The sequence below is a fragment of the Corylus avellana genome, chromosome 6 (assembly GCF_965113065.1).
Source record: "Corylus avellana chromosome 6, dhCorAvel1.hap1.2, whole genome shotgun sequence".
Lineage (NCBI taxonomy): Eukaryota > Viridiplantae > Streptophyta > Magnoliopsida > Fagales > Betulaceae > Corylus > Corylus avellana.
Window position 1 is genome coordinate 28,361,808 of NC_142495.1, and position 14,433 is coordinate 28,376,240.

The window sequence follows — 14,433 nt, forward strand, 5'->3', positions numbered from 1 at the left end:
CTTGACGTTCAGCCTCCTGTTCAGCTACCTGTCGAGCTATCCGAGCATTGTTCTCAGCCATCTGCTCCGCCACTTGCTGAGCTACCCGCGCATTGTTCTCGGCCAACAACGCATCTATCTCTTCCTTGTGCTTCGCCCTCTCCGCCTCAAGCGCTCTATCAAGTGTGCCTTGTGATATCGTAGAGTACCTGGCGTTTTCTGACCTTGCCTGGGACGGTGTATAGTATGAGCGAATGGTCCCCCGCACAGGCAGAATATTTGGTCCAGCCATCCGAACTCGACCGGCATATTCAGGCTTATTTCCAATTGCCTGGTCAAATGCGTCGTTTGGCGCCCACCTTACCGTTCCCTCTGTGATGCTAGACGATGCTGCAGGGTCGGTGGGTATAAGCTCCTTCATCCGTTCCTGTTTGTCACATTAAATATTGAGTCAGTGGGGCGCACAACCGTTAATCAAAAATAATTTATCAAATATACAAGCAAGACAATATATGAAAGGTGAGTAGTAGCATACACATCTCTCCTTCACAATATCATTCGGATATGAACCGTTCTTCTTTTTGTGTGAACGGACGTAATTTTCTGCCCGAGTTGGTTGATGGCCCAAACGTTCGGCCTGCAGATAACATAGGACATACATATACCATATTAACATATAAAATGATGACATGTACATTCACATCTATAAGTATAGGATAAATTACACACTTACCTCCTCCTGTGTCAACCTGGCATAACTCTTTGATCCGGTGCAATGCGGTGAATCATTTAATGCTCGCAATGTCTTCATTTTCGCCGCATACTCCTACACAGTTAACACTTTTAATATGTTAATACTAATACAATTAGGGTCACTACTTTAACCAAATAGTTTAACTCATGACCTACCCTATTCTCCTGGGTACACCACCTCTCTAATAATATATCCAAGTCGACAGCATTGTACTCTCCCAGTCTCTGTCCCCCCAGTCTTGCCTGTATAGTGTCCGGAGTATCTTCCTCGGTAATGGCACAAATTTTTTTAAGATCATGCCTCCATGTCCGCAGCTTAGAGCCCATATCCTTAAATGCTTCATCCTTCACAGCTTCCAAGTTGTACTCAGGCGGGACGAAAAAGTATGCCTGCACAAGATCAACATTGACAAATTAAAAAAAACTTAAAATATGTGTATATACATATAGATATAAACGCGCATATATATTTGCAACTTAGAGCGTATATGTACATATATACGCTCTAAGTGTCATCATATTATTAAAAAACATACCATCAATGCGTCCCAAATGTCCTCCTTGGTACGGTCTGGTACCTTCGACCAATCGTCCGGTATTCGGACAAAATTGCCGCTCCTAATTATGTCTCCGGTCATCCGCCTAAACCTCACGGCGCTAAATCCAACTGGCTGGAATGATGCATTGTACTCCAGTATGATCCGTTTGCCAGGGGGGACTCCCGGCCGCCTATGCGAGTCTAGGATGGTGCACACCTCGATGATGGTGTTTCCTTCAGAATCGGTACCTAACAAATTTAAAATTAGAAATGTAAGTTATTTCGAATTCAATATTAACTAACATATTAATTAAAACATAATATGTACGACATTAGAGCATATACACTTACTTATGGTCCGGACCTGCCGCGGGCCTAATCGGTCGCTGGGAGCAGGGTCGGTGAGCTGCGGGTCATCAGTGGCCTGTGCCCCACCAACCATGTCTTCTTGGGCCTGTGTCTCTGTATCCTCCATACCTGCTTTGCATGTTTTTAGAATATTTAGAATTCTCTGAAGTTGTAGTTGTAGTTGAATATAATTAATATTGCACCAGTATAGTTAAAAATTTTCAAACTTATGAATCTTAAAAAAAAACAGGCGGGCGTACCTGCGCTATGCTGGGTGTCTAGCCGCTCGACGTCACCCTCAGCACACTGTCGTAACTCGCTGTCCCGGGTACGACCCAATTCGATACCCCATCTGCGCCATGCCTATCCGACTGTATGGAGCATATACAGGGGTCTCCCCTCCCATAGTACCTGGAAGGACTGGTCTATATCCTTCCTGTACCCCTAGAAGCTGAGCAACGTCTTGTTGCTCGCTGTCATCAAGTTGGGCTGCCGGAGACCCAGGCGACATCGACTGCCGCAATACGGCCGAGCCCCTGCGTGCTCTCTTCTTCCCCCTTGTACTCATGGTACCCTGTGAAAAAACACCACAAACCCAATTAATTTGATATAAAATGTACGAAATATTCACTACCTTAAGTATGCATGACTCATAATGGTACATAAGATATATATCATATTTTAGCATATGCACAGATTAATTAAGTGTGTTGATGTAATGTGTATGTAGTGACCAACTACCAATCTAAACATTCTAAACATACATATGAGATTAACTATACAAATATATATACATACGCTTCGGTTGGATCTAAGTCGTGTCTGACGTATTCGATATGATCTTGTATATCGTGATCAACATTTCTGGGCAGTATCAAAGGCTCACACTCGTGGTAATTGACGTAATGTGTTATAAATTCCTTACTAATAAGCCAACCTTTTCATTTAAACAAACCTACCAAAAAAAAAAATATCAGTGTGGTAGGTGGTGCGATGGGACGGCCAGCAGGCGCTGGCCTTCCCAAGGCACGCTCCTGACGCGCCACATAGGCACGTCAGGAGTTCCTGACGTGCCACATGTGGCGCGTCAGGAAATATATATATATAATATGTTATAATATATTTATACATGTTCTTTTAAATAGCATATATATATGTGTGTGTGTGTTTGTCAGAACGTTAATATCATCGATCACCAATATTGTTACTTTAATTATTTTAATTAATGAAATACCAAATTTGGTCGTATCTCATAATTAAATGAACGAGATCGAGAAAAATGCATGTTATACGTATATATATATATATGGTATCTCAAGTAAAACATGGCTGACCGTTGGAAATTTTTTTTTTTTTTTTTTAAAGTTTTGAATGTTCAAATGGAATGGGTTACGGTACATGCTACGTGAAGAAAAGTATATATTAAAGTACTGGTCGGTGCTTGTTTTCATAAAATTAATTTTATTGAATGTTAATTGGGATTCGATCATATTGTACAATATTAAATTACCTTGGGAATATATATATATATATATTTCTTTATGTTTATATAGTATAATTCTTGACGTGTCAAAATGACACGTCAAGAATTGTTGACGTGTCAAAATGACACGTCAACAAGTATTGACGTGTCATTTTAACACGTCAACAATTATTGACGTGTCAAAGTGACACGTCAATAATTATTGACGTGTCAAATAATGACACGTCAGTAAATAATCAATCAATTATTTATTAATTTTAAAATAATATTTGGCTCAAATTTACTGACGTGTTGAAAATAACACGTCAGCATTTACTGACGTGTTTATTTCAACACGTCAGGAATTATTGACGGGTAGGTTTTTACACGTCAGGAAATAATTTGTTGACGTTCCACTACTTGACATGTCAGCATTTACTGACGTGCCAAAAAAAATTACTGTTTACCACGTGAAGAAATTGACGTTTTTTTTTGTAGTGTAACTTGTTATCATTAGTTGATCAAATGAATGAATGTTGTCCATCAGAGTAGAAGAAGAAGACCTTCGATCATAGTCTTAATGATTTGACCATTGACAAATGTTGTTCATTTTGATTATAAACAAAGATGAATGCTCCATGCCTTGACACTAGCTTGCAATAATTTCCAACATTTACCTTTACGGTTACATTGGACTGGGCATCGAATTTGGCGCTGGATGATACAAGGCCTGGGTTTTTTGTTTCAGTTGGATTTGCATAAGTCCAATCTTGAACCTGGACTTTGAGTTACTTTGCAAACCAAAACTCAAAACAAATACCCTTACCTGAACAAGTAAAGAAGGTTTTTCTAAAAACAATACATGTCTTTTTAAGCTATTAAAAAAGCATGCGAGAAGTACGAGCTATTAGAAAACCAAGTAATGTTTAGATCAAAATTCAATAGGGATCATTCCAAATTCAATGATAATTTTAAAAGTCACATCAAATTTAGGAGAATAAAAAGATGGTTTTCAGCATTACTCTAAAAAAGTAGAGAAACGATATAATTCATTTCTTTTTCAACCATTTTTTAACTATATCCATAGTGAATGGATGATTAATCCACCATTGAATTTGTGTGGGTTTACATGAGTCCACAAATCTAATGATTGATATGTTTAATTTGTAAGATAAGATGAGAAAAAGATAAGAAAAATATTGACGTTAATCATTTTTCAAAAACATATGTTTCACCTTCTCTTTAGAATTCATCTCTCTCTTTTCTTCTAAACAATACCAAAAAGAACTTCAAGAGGAGAGAAGATTTAGGCTCCACGGGTCTCTGTTTCTAGCGGGTTGCTTTAGATCCAGATTTGGTCTCTTCAACCTTAGATCTGATCGTCTTCTTCGGCCAACGCGTATCTTCTGAAGGACTGTCTACGATGCCGTGCTCCTCTGAGGCTACTTATGAGGTTTTTGTTTTTTATTTTTTATTTTGTTTGTCCTGGCCTTCGGGTTGATGATGAATTTTTAGTTTCTAGTTGTTTTTTATTTTTGTTTTGTATTTGGGTAACCAATGTTCTAGATTTAGTATGTTCGAAGCAGATTTGTTTCTTAAATGTAATTGTACATGGGTTAGCGGAAGCTTAACTGAAGTCATTTTTATGACTTTGTAACCTTCATACCATTCCCACCATGGAAGCTCTCTTTCACTCTCCCCACTCCCCTCCCCCCATCTCAAGACATAACTTGGCCCACTTGGGTGTCGGTTGACCTTCGATCGAAGGACTGAAGGTCTACTGGTGAAATACCCAATTTCTTTCGAGTATTTTCTTATGCCGCAGACAAATATAACTAAAATATTAAAAATTTGTTCTTTCAAATTGCTCCAGAAGAAAACTATATATTAACTTTGAAAACCTAAAGTCTTTCGATAAATATACTCGATTTGTAAAGAAATTATAAGAATTGTAATACTCCCAACATTTTTCAATGTGTTAAATGCCATGCATGTGAACTACGTACTAAGTTGTCGAGTTGACTACTTTGGACCGGGTTAGATAGATTGACTTGGTTGGCCTACTCGGCTGAACCAAGTTGGAGATCCGATTTGAACCCAATGACCTGGTTTGGGACTGGGTTGGAGCGCCAGCTGATGTGGATCTAGGGCTGACTTGGTGGGCTGATGTGGTGCACGACACACACCAAACCCTAGATAGGGTTTTGAGACGCGTGAGGCTCGTGGATCACACGAGCCAGAATGTTGTTGGCGCATGGATGCGTGTGGGAGATGCTACCGGCGCGTGCCAGCGCATGTGGAGATACTCCCGGCGTGTGATTGATGAGCAGAACCTGTGTGAAAGCTTAAACGGTTGAGATCTCTTCGGATCTGTACTGGGTGGCATCTAATCTGTCGTTTGGATAGGAGCGTGTAGCTCCGGCAGGGGTTGTAGCGGCATGTGGGATCAAATTCAATCGAAACTCAACGGAGCTCAAGCTCAACACTAAATTAAAAGAGAAAGTCAAGCTCAAATTACGGATGATCACAGGGTGAGGGCACCGTTGAAGACTCAATCATGAACTAGAAGCAGCAGATGATCACAGGGTGAGGGCCGAGCCATAAGGATGAAAGAAAGCAAATAAACTTGCTTTTGGCGGAATGGAGTCTCACCTTCGTTCTTATTGTATATATAGGCAAAGAGTTACAATTGTAATCAAGTTTGACAAACCCAAACTTGATACAAACTATGAGAACTATTACAATACAACCAAGTAGAACAAATACAACTAGCACACTAAAGGGAAGAAATAAAAACAACTATAAGAATAAGGATAATGCTAGAGATAAGGATAATGTAGGAGATAATGCTAGAGATGCTAGAGATAAGGATAATGCTAGATAGTGGTTCGAATCTGTTTGAATTCAAAGAGTGAATCCAAAACAAACTGTGTTGATTCATTAACAAAGGGTACAAGAAAATGGATGGAGATGGTGACCTGTGAGTAGGCATAAGAATCACGTGAATGGATTATTTTTGCTATAAAATTTTGGTCATTAAAAAAATCAAAGTAATTTTTTTTTTCTAAAAAAAAGAATGCATGTTTAAAAGTGAAATTATAAGCCTTGAATACACGTAACGACATGACTCTGAGCTTCCTCTAATGAAGGCAAAAGGAGCCGTGGAGAGAGGGTTAGTCATGAAAATGTCCTGCTGTGCTGAAGAATGAAGATGCTAAGTGAACAAAATTCAGAAAACAATTGAATAGAAGAAGTGGGATCCCTAATTAATTAGATCTGATCACATGCATCAAACAACCTGTCTTATAGTTGCAGCTTGTGTCATTATCAAAGTTGGTACGTACCTATTCGATCTTCTTGTAGGCTTTTCCGCGTTTATCTTCGCCTTCCAAAGCTTATCGCAATTTAGTTGGTTGGCCACAGGTGATTTGACAGTCGACGCTTGTAGGAAGAGAACGGATAGAATAATATATGCATGTGGAACATTTTTTTACGGTGTATAAATGTAAAATTAAAGGTTCTTGAGATATTCCAAAAAATATAATTTAGTCCCTGTAGTCAAATTCTGTTAAAAAATTGTTTTTATTCGCCCATTAGTTTTTTTTTGTATTTTTAAAAAATTGTTTGTTTTTTTTTTTTTACAATTATTTTATTATTTTATTTGTTAAAAGAATAGGGGTATTATAGGAATATAAAAAAAATAAGTGGCATTTTTGATACATTTTGGTAGTTTGCTGGGCTACTCTAATATTGTTTGAACATTTTGGGACTCTATCGCAAACAATTGTTAGTTTGGAAGTGACCTAGCCCTACAAAAAACTACACGATTTGTAACGTGTTTACTATTCATTACTTTTTGCCACGTTACCATTTAGTAGCGTGTCAAAGTTGACACGTTACTAAATAGAAAACTTAAAAAAAAAAAAAAAAAATCGAAAACTTTAGAAAAATGCAAGTTGACACGTTACTAAATCGAAAACTTTTTTTTTAAAAAAAAAATTAAAAGTTAAAAAAAAAAATGAAAACTTTAGTAACATGTCAAAGTTGAAACTTTTTTTTTTTTTTTTTTTGAATCTCAAAGTTGACACGTTACTTAATGTAACATGTCAAATTTGACACATTGCTAAATGGTAATTACTAAATCGAAAACTTCAAAAAAAAAATGAAAAAACTTTAAAAAAATATCGAAAACTTTAATAACGTATCAACTTTGACACGTTATTAAATGGGCATTGGAAACACGCGTACGTGCCAGTCCCACTTTCCTGTATAAATTTATAGTAGTGCTGAAAATATAGATCCCACATTTTCTTGGATTGGATCTTGTCCAACAACCAGTTTCTTCTCACCAGAATCTTAAATCCAACATTTTACTTCCACTTTTTCTAAAAGATTTATAAGCTTATATATATATATATATATGGGGAAACTTCAGAAAACCTCCCTGAAGTTCCAGCCGATTTGAAAACCCCCCCTGAATTTTCAAAGCTCTCACTTAGACCCCCTGAACTTTGGTTTTCTCTCACTTTGGACCCCTTTAACATTAAACTACGTCGTTTTGGATGTTTTATACCAATTTTACACTTCTCCAAAACTATGTCGTTTTGTGTCTTAAAATTACAACACATGCCCAGCCCAAAACGACGTCGTTTTAAGCATAATTTTTTTTTTTTTGTTTTTTTAAAAAAATTAAAATATATAAAAAAAAAAATTAAAATTTTTTTAAAAAAAAAACAAAAAAAACCGGGGGTGGCCTTGGCCAAAATGGGGTGGCCGGACCACCCCATTTTTGGCCAAGGGGGTGGCTGGAGCCACACCCTGGCCGATCTGGGGGTGGTTCGACCACCCCCAGGGCCAAGGGGGTGGTCCGGCCACCCCCTTGGCCAAAAAAAAAAAAAAAAAAAAAAGGGGATGGAGTGTTTTTGGGGGTGGCCGGACCACCCCCAAGGGGCTAGGGTGGTTTCGGCCACCCCATACTGGCCAAATGCACCCCATTCCCTCCCCCCCCCCCCCTTTTTTTTTTTTTTGGCCTTTTGGGGGTGGCCGGACCACCCCCATGGCCAAGGGGGTGGTCCGGCCACCCCCAGACCGGCCAGGGGGTGGCTCAGCCACCCCCTTGGCCAAAAATGGGGTGGTTCGACCACCCCATTTTTGCCAAAGGGGTGGCTGAAGCCACCCCGGTTTTTTTTTTTTTTTTTTTTTTTTGTAAAAAAAAAAAATTAAAAATTAATGCCTAAAACGACGTCGTTTTAGGCTGGGTAGGTGTTGTAATTTTAAGACACAAAATGACGTAGTTTTGGGGAAGGGTAAAATGGGTATAAAACATTCAAAACGACGTAGTTTAATGTTAAAGGGGTCCAAAGTGAGAGAAAACCAAAGTTCAGGGGGCTTAAATGAGAGGTTTGGAAATTCAGGGGGGGTTTTTCAAATCGGCTGGAACTTCAGTGGAGTTTTCTGAAGTTTCCCCTATATATATATAAAGATATTATTACATTTATTATAACCTCTTACAAATTGGAGGCTCATTTTTTATGAATTGTTGGTTGATAATTTACATTTTAATGGTTGATTAATTTGTAAAGGTGATATTGATATTATTTTAGTACCCCACGCAACAAGTATTATAAAAAATAAGAAAAACCCCCAAAAAAGAAATAAAAAAAAATCAAAAGCGAATCTCAAAACAACATCACATTGACACAAGAGTGACAAGATTGCCAACTACTTTATAAAGAGGTGGGCCCGGATGGCGGCCCATCCACAAATCTTGCATACATGGCTGTTTAGTAAACATTGGTGATAAGATTGATTTTCAAATAACGATGGGCTCACATTATAAATGGTTAGTTTGCTTGAAGCTATAGAGCTATAGACTCACACTTCTACTTGTAAAACCATAATGATATATTTTACAGATGTCACTGCAAAGATTGTCACTGAGGATCCATACGCCTGATTAGAGTTTTACCCTGGACGCTTGCATGAGCCTTTTACTTTTGAAGAGTCATCTTTCCATAAGTTAGCATGGTTAGTTTAGTTATATTTATGACGCCAGTGACTCATTGCATTGGGGATAAAGTTGTGATGTCATAATGATGGATAATAGAAGCTTTGGTATGTATTTATTAGCAAGTGTTGGTTATAAAAAGAAAAGAAAAATTTATCAAAGTGTTTTTCGTTGTGTTATTTAGTAAGGAAAAAGTACTAGTGTCATGTGACAAGATGTTCTAAGAAATAACAAGAAAGTATGTCACTTGTGCAACTTGTATTTGTATTTAGTAATTATAGAGCTCAAATTTATTAACATTATTCAGCTCAAATTTATTAATTATGGTTTGATTTAAAAACATGGCACAAGTGCAACCTATATTTTTATTTAATAACTATCTTTTGATCATGCTACCACGCAATGTCCTCTTAACTAGGGGCGGAACTACCCTATAGTCAAGCCCCCCAAGCTATAAGGTGGTCCTTGCCCAAAACCAAAGTTGCCTTTATTCATTGTCATATCTTGTTAAGTAGAGATATATGGACATCTTCCTATGTTCAATTGCACTATTGAAAGCTAAGTTTATAGCACAAATATTGTAATTACTAGCCTTTTAACAAGGCTTGAAAAATGTTAAAATATATATATTGTTCTTTACAACGCGTCCCTCGTTCCTAGTGCAAGCCTCCCAATTTATTTTAATCACATGAATCTTTTTAGCTTATGCAGTTTCCATGAAAAAGAGTGAAGCACCATAAAACTCAAATTATGGAATAAACTTAAACCACTGTGCGATGACAAGTTGAACAAGGAGTTCAACGAAATAATAAGAAAGTATGTCACTTTTTCAAACTGTATTTGTATTTAATAATTATATAGCTCAAATTTATTAATTATAGTTTGAATTAAAAAAATGGCACAAGTACAACCTGTATTTTTATTTAATAATTATATTTTGATCATGCTACCAACGAATGTCCTATTAATTATGGACGGAACTACCCTATAGCCAATTCCTCCAAGCAATAAGGTGGTCCTTGCCCAAAACCAAAGTTGCCTTTATTCATTGTTATTTCTTGTTAAGTAGAGAGATATGGACCTCTCCAATATTGTAATTAATGGCCTTTTAATAAGACTTGAAAAATATTAGAAATACAAAAAAAAAAGAAAAAAAAAAAAAAGGTTCTTTACAACGTTTCCCTCGTTCCTCGTGCAAGCCTCCCAATTTATTTTAATCACATGAATCTTTTTAACGTATGCAATTTGTATGAAAATGAGTGAAGTACCTTCAAACTCAAATTATAGATTAAATATAAACCACTGTGTGATGACAGGTTTGACAAGGCGTTTTCTAAGAAATAATAAGAAAGTATATCACTTGTGTAACCTGTATTTGTATTTAATAATTGTAGAGCTCAAATTTATTAACATTATTCAGCTTAAATTTATTTATTATAGTTTGAATTAAAAGCATGGCACATGTGCAACTTGTATTTTTATTTAATAATTATCTTTTGATCATGTTACCACGCAATGTGCTATTAACTAGGGGCGGAACTAACCTATAGCCAAGCCCCCCAAGCTATAAGGTGGTCATTGCCAAAAACCAAAGTTGCCTTTATTCATTGTCATTTCTTGTTAAGTAGAGAGATATGAACCACTTCCTATGTTAAATTGTACTATTGGAAGCTAAGTTTATAGCACCAATATTGTAATGAATAGCCTTTTAATAAGACTTGAAAAATGTTAGAAATACAAATATATATATATATTCTTTACAACGTTTCCCTCGTTACTCGTGCAAGCGTCCCAATTTATTTTAATCACATGAATCTTTCTAATGTTTTCAATTTGTATGAGAAAGAGTGAAGTACCTTAAAACTCAAATTATGGAATAAACTTAAACCACCGTGTGATGCACGTCAGATGAGGAGTTCAAAGAAATAATAAGAAAGTATTTCACATGTGCAACCGGTATTTGTATTTAATAATTATAGAACTCAAATTTATTAACATTATTTAGCTCAAATTTATTAATTAATTATAGTTTGAATTAAAAACATGGCACAAGTGCAACTTGTATTTTTATTTAATAATTATCATTTGATCCTGCTACCACGCAATGTCCTTTTAACCATGGACGAGACTACCCTATAGCCAAGTCCTCCAATCTATAAGGTCGTCCTTGCCCAAAACCAAAGTTGCCTTTATTCATTGTTATTTCTTGTTAAGTAGAGAGATATGGACCTCTCCAATATTGTAATTAATGGCCTTTTAATAAGAATTGAAAAATGTTAGAAATACAAAAAAAAAAAAAAAAAAAAAGGTTTATGACAACGTTTCCCTCGTTCCTCTTGCAAGCCTCCCAATTTATTTTAATCACATGAATCTTTTTAACGTACGCAATTTATATGAAATTGGGTGAAGTACTCTAAAACTCAAATTATGGATTAAATATAAACCACCGTGTGATGACAGGTCAGACAAAGAGTTTTCGAAGAAATAATAAAAAAGTATGTCACTTGGGCAACCTGTATTTGTATTTAATAATTATAGAGCTCAAATTTATTAACATTATTCAACTCAAATTTATTAATTATAGTTTGAATTAAAAACATGGCACATGTGCAACTTGTATTTTTATTTAATAATTATCTTTTGATAATGTTACCACACAATGTGCTATTAACTAGGGGTAGAACTAAGCTATAGCTAAGCCCCCCAAGCTATATGGTGGTCTTTGCCCAAAATCAAAGTTGTCTTTATTCATTGTCATATCTTGTTAAGTAAAGAGATATGGATCTCTTCTTATGTTAAATTGCACTATTGGAAGCTAAGTTTATAGCACCAATATTATAATTAATGGCATTTTAATAAGACTTGAGAAATGTTAAAAAGACAAAAAAAAAAAAAAAAAAAAAATCATTTTGTTCTTTATAAAGCGTCCCTCGTTCCTAGTGCAAGCCTCCCAATTTATTTTACTCACATGAATCTTTTTAGCATATGCAATTTGTATGAAAATGAGTGAAGTACCTTAAAACTCAAATTATGGATTAAACTTAAACCACTGTGTGATGAAAGGTTGGACAAGGAGTTCTAAGAAATAGCAATAAATTATGTCACTTGTGCAACTTGTATTTGTATTTAATAGTTATAGAGCTCAAATTTATTAATTATAGTTTGAATTAAAAAATGGCAAAAGTGCAACCTTTATTTTTATTTAATAATTATCTTTTGATAATGCTACCACGCAATGCGCTATTAACTAGGGGCGGAACTACCATATTGCCAAGGCCCCAGCTATTAGGTGACCCTTGCCCAACACCGAAGTCTCATTTATTCATTGTCATTTCTTGTTAAGTACAGAGATATGGACCTCTTCCTTTGATAAATTGCACGATTGGAAGCTAAGTTTATAACACCATTATTGTATTTATTGACCTTTTAATAAGACTTGAATAATATTAGAATTACAAAAAAAAAATTATTATGTTCTTTACAATATGTCCCACGTTCCTCTTGCAACCCTCCCAATTTATTTTAATCACATGAATCATTTTAGCGTATGCAATCTGTATGAAATGGAGTGAAGTACCTTAACACTCGAATTATGAATTAAACGTAAACAACCGTCTGATGATAGGTCGGACAAGCAGTTCTAAGAAATACTAAGAAAGTATGTCACTTGTGCAACCTGTATTTGTATTTAACAATTATAGAGCACAAATTTATTAATTATGGTTTGAATTAGAAACATGGCACAAGTGCAACCTATATTTTTATTTAATAATTACTTTTTGATCATACTACCACGCAATGTCCTTTTAACTATAAGCGGAACTACCCTATAGCCAAGCCCTCCAAGCTATAAGGTGGTCCTCGCCCGAAACCTAAGTTGCCTTTATTCATTGTCATTTCTTGTTAAGCAGAGAGATATGGACCTCTCCAATATTAATGACATTTTAATAAGACTTAAAAATGTTAGAAATACAAAAAAAAAAAAAAAAAAAAAATACTAATTATGTTATTTACAACGTTTCCGTTGTTGCTCGTGCAAGTTCCCAATTTATTTTAATCACATGAATCTTTTTAACGTATGCAATTTGTACGAAAAGGTGTGATGTACCTTAAAACTCAAATTATTGATTAAACTTAAACCACCGTGTGATTACATGTCGGACAAGGAGTTCTAAGAAATAATAAGAAAGTGTGTCACTTTTGCAACCTGTACTTGTATAATTTTAGAGCTCAAATTTATTAATTATAGTTTGAATATAGAACACGGCACAAGTTCAACCTGTATTTTTATTTAATAGTTAACTTTTGATCATGCTACCACACAATGTCCTATTAACTATGGGCAGAACTACCATGCAACTAAGCCCCCCAAGCTATAAGGTGGTCCGTTCTCAAAACCAAAGTTGCCTTTATTCATTGTCATTTCTTGTAAGGTAGAGAGATATGAACCACTTCCTATCTTAAATTCCACTATTGGAAGCTAAGTTTATAGCACAAATATTGTAATTAATGGCATTTTAATAAGACTTGAAAATGTTAGAAATACCAAAAAAAAAAAAAAAAAAAACTAATTATGTTCTTTACACTATTACCCTCGTTCCTCGTGCCAGTGTCCCAATTTATTTTAATCACGTGTATCTTTCTAACGTATGCAAATTCTATGAAAAGGAGTGAAGTACCTTAAAACTCAAATTATGGATTAACCATAAACCACCGTGTGATGATAAGCCAGACAGAGAGTTTTAAGAAATAATAAGAAAGTATGTTACTTGTGCAACCTGTATTTGTATTTAATATTTAGGGGAAAGTCCACATACCCCCCTCAAACTACCACCCAATTGACAATGTTCCTTCAAACTTTCAATTGTGACAATGTCGCCCCCCCCCCCCCCCCCTCCCCCTTTCAAAACTATCACAAATTGTCAATGTTCCCCTCAATGACAAAATTCCCCCCAGTAAACTAAAAACAAGGGTAAAGTCCACATGCCCCCCTCAAACTACCACTCAATTGACAATGTCCCCCTCCAAACTACCAAAACATTGTCAATGTCCCCCCCCCCAAGACTAGCAATAAGACAAAAATGCCCCTATAGATTTCTCAATAAGACAAAAATACCCTTATAAATTCAAAAAAAATTTGATTTTTTTAAAAACGAAAAATTTTAATTTAAAGATAATATTTTTTTAAAAAACAATTTTTTCTAAACAAATTTTTTTATTTTTTATTTTTAAAACGGAAATTTTTATTTAAAAAAAAACTATTTTTTTTATTTAGTTTTAAAAAACAAAAAATTTCATTTTATCAAACGAAAATTTTATTTATTTTTAAACGTAAATTTTTATTTA